General features: G+C 44.8%; 1 pseudogene; it reads left to right on the forward strand.

Annotated features, from left to right (window-relative positions):
• The first annotated feature begins 328 nt into the window (after positions 1 to 328).
• Positions 329 to 3,142, forward strand: LOC124690903 (annotated as a pseudogene).
• Positions 3,143 to 3,809: the final 667 nt, after the last annotated feature.

Consider the following 3,809-nt stretch of genomic DNA (forward strand, 5'->3'; position numbering starts at 1 on the left):
TTACCACCAGAACAAAACAAAAATTAAAAACAAAAAACCCGAAGCAGAAATCATAGTGTAGAAGAAAAGGCACGTACAGTAAAACCGGATAAAAACTCTTAACTTGAAACCAGCGCGGACCAACGGAAATAAGTAGCATGCACGATGCGAAAATAAAAATGGGCCTGGCCCAACACATATCGCTTCAGGCGGGAGCGATCCTAACGCCCGCATAAGCGGTGAATAGGATTTGCCCCCTGACCGTGAGAAATGACGATTCCCATCGATCCCCATTCTCAACGGAATCACTCCGCTCGCCGCCGGCGCCGCCACGCCGTCGCCTGCCGCCATGCTCCGCCTGCGAAGCTGCATCCTCACCCGTCTCCTCTACTCTCCCTCCTGCGCGAGTCCCATCACCCCTCTCCACCGACTGCTCTCAGCGGCAGCGGCTGCGGCCGACCCAAGCCCAGCGTTCGCCGTCGAGCAGTACCTCGTCGACACCTGCGGCCTCACCCGGCCCCAAGCCCTCAAGGCCTCCGCCAAGCTCGCCCACCTCAAGTCCCCCTCCAAGCCCGACGCCGTGCTCGCCTTCCTCGCGGACCTCGGCCTCTCCAGCGCCGACGTCGCCGCCGCCGTCGCAGGGGACCCGCAGTTGCTCTGCGCCGACGTGGACAAGACCCTGGCCCCCGTCGTCGCCGGGCTCACCGGCCACGGCCTCTCGCGCACCGAGGTCGCGCGCCTCGTCTCGCTCGGCCGCACCATCTTCCGCTGCAGATCCATCGTCTCCAACCTCCCATACTACCTATCGCTCTTCGGATCCTACGAGAACCTCCTCAAGTTACTCAAGAAGAGCCCCGAACTCCTCGGATGCAGCCTGGAGAAGGTGGTCAAGCCCAACGTCGCGTTCCTGCGGGAGTGCGGGTTAGGAGACTGCATCCTGTCCAAGGTGCACCTCCCGACGCAGCGCATACTTTCCACCAACCCAGAGCGCCTCCCTGCAATGGTGGCGTGCGCCGAAGGCCTCGGCGTACCCCGTGGATCTCCGATGTTCAGGCACGTGCTATACGCCGTGGCAATGATCGGCGAGGATAAAGTCACTGCCAAGGTGGATTACTTGAAGAGAACTTTCAGGTGGTCGGATGCTGAGGTGGGTGTTGTTGCTTGTAAGACTCCGCAGCTGCTGTCCAGGTCCAAGGACACGCTGCAGCGCTTGTCCGAGTTCTTTATCTCTGAGCTGGGTTTGGAACCCGCGGACATTGCTCATCGTTCAGTAGCGCTCACGTATAGCCTGGACAGCCGCCTCAAGCCCCGGTACTACACTGTAAAGTTTCTCGAGATAAATGGGTTGGTCAAGAGCTTCCCGAGCTACTATACGATTTTCCACCTGACCGACAAGGTATTCGTGGAGAGGTACATATGCCCTCACAAGGAAGCTGCTCCCCACCTATATGAAGACTATGTCGCCGCTTGCAAAGGGGAAGTATCCACTAGATTCTTATCTGCTTGAACCAAGACCCTGACATGGAAATGTGGAACTTTTTGTGGCACTACAAAGTTTTCACTCCTTGGAGTAATCTGGTTAGTCTTGTTTCAGTGTTGTTCACCCAATTAGACGCTGCTTATCCTCTATTCTATGTATGTTACATGCTAGTTTGGTCATTGCTAAGTGCTAATGCCTCATGAAAATGATAATTTGATTCCTGGAACCCGATGTGTTGTCATTCAGTAGAGAAGAAATCATTGCCTGCAACGATGTGAAAAAAATACATCATATACATATTTATGTCTCTCACTTTTATGTAAGATCATGGAGATAACATGTGTGGGTGGACCAATTTTCTATCAAAACCAGGAAGCATTAATCAGAAAGCGAAAGAACTGCGCCGTTTTCCACTAAAATATCAGTATGGTCTCCTTTCATACCCAATGTTGTTTTGCTGTTCCGTTTTCATTCTGCCATATTTTTGCCCCATCGTATGGCACTTCTAAATGGCAGTTCAATCTTGAATAATTAGATTGTTCTTTTGCGTATATTTGCCTTTTGGTTTCTTTCCTAAATCCATTAGGCTTGTAGCTGGCCTTCCTGCAAGGAAAACTTTCAGATTTGATAAAGTAACGTACTAAAGCATGATTAACAAATGAGCCTAAATCACTGACATCTATCATTTATCATGAGAACTAAGAAAATGGAGATGGAATGAATTAGTTTTATCATATTTCTTCTAATAATTGGTTGCATATGTGATATTATATCTGTTCAACAAACCTACAACTACAGGTATATTTTGGCGAAAAATGCTGAGAAACTGTAGGTAAAAAAATCAATTTTATGAAGCTTCAAAGATATCTGCCTTAACTCATGCCGAAGCTGTTTGATACTTCAAAGATATTTGCCTTAACTCAAGTCGAAGTTGTTTGATACTTCAAAGTCATGAAATAACAAGCATGTGTTTTTTCAAACCATAATTTAAATTTGCAATTTGTGAACTAGATTTTTGTTCTGCTGTTTTCTCATGCTCTGGTTTTGAAACTTCATTGGGATTTTATTTTTGCCAGAAAAACTTCAATGAGGCTTATGGCCACACTGGATAGAAGGTACAATCTTATCCATATTTTTACGTGTCTCAGTTCTTCAGAACCAGACTTAGTTTCTCAACATATTCCTTTATCACACCCCATCTGTATGACATTAGCTCTTGTGTTTTCAGAACATTGGTCCTGGGCTTAACTAGTTCTATTGACAAATCACTTTCTTATCTTAAAATACATCAGTCATTACTGGAGCTTAAGAGTTCCAGATGATTAAGATATGGCAAAGTCCTTCATGGGATTGAAGGGGAAAATGCAACACATGTGGTTCCTTCTATAAGCTAAGCTGGGTTTCTGGAATAATTTTTCTTTAGGTATTTCTCTACATTTTCTTTATATTGTGTTTATCTATCCATGATGGCTCATCTGTATTGATCATCTTCATGGAGCAAATTTCCTTTGGCTAAGAAAATTGTAGAGACATGTGTTGATTCTGCAAACATTAGTTGCCGAGTAGCTTTCAGCAGCGATTTAGCTTTATTTGCGCCTAAAAGCTCGTCAACTACATGCTGCAGCATCATGTCCTCCAAATTCTGTCTATGCAATGCTTATTTCCTTCTCTCATTTTTGTATTACTCGCTGATTGCTATGGCACCCTTAATAAAGTTTCTTACGCCGATGTGATTCCATTTCAAAGTGGTCACGAATTTTCCGATGCTTTTTCGTATGCAGAGAGCAACACACATAGTAGTATTTTGGTCTTACCATGAGGTGCATCTATAATATCCATTCATTTTGGTTGCTTGCATTTTTTGAAGGTTATCTGTATCTCATATGGAATTTAGACATAAAATGAGGACACCATTTCGTTTTTGGTTATCTTTATTCGAAAGGGATAGTTCTTCTGTTATAGCTTCCATTGGCTCCTCTTTAATTCATATGTATGTAGCTTGCTTTATGTGCCATTATTTGACCGATTTGTAAAGTTGAATGTAGTACTCTATGCTAATATTTCGGCTATTATTCTGCAAATGATAGTACCATTTATCCTTTTATAAGTGTTATGTTGTTTGTTTCAGATCGTCATTCTGTCTATTGATCATCCATTAATTTGCAGTTAAGTCGTCTTTGCGGCGACCCAGCCCAGCAAATCATCTACATTGTTTGTCACCATGTCATTTACTTGAAAAGATACTTGATGAAAACTACACATGTGCCTCCTGGTGCTTTCTCTTGCATAATTTGGTTAGCTTCTCTGAATGGTGTTCACAGAACACCGCACGCAACAACAGATTGCATTG

This window comes from Lolium rigidum, chromosome 2 (assembly GCF_022539505.1).
Source record: "Lolium rigidum isolate FL_2022 chromosome 2, APGP_CSIRO_Lrig_0.1, whole genome shotgun sequence".
Lineage (NCBI taxonomy): Eukaryota > Viridiplantae > Streptophyta > Magnoliopsida > Poales > Poaceae > Lolium > Lolium rigidum.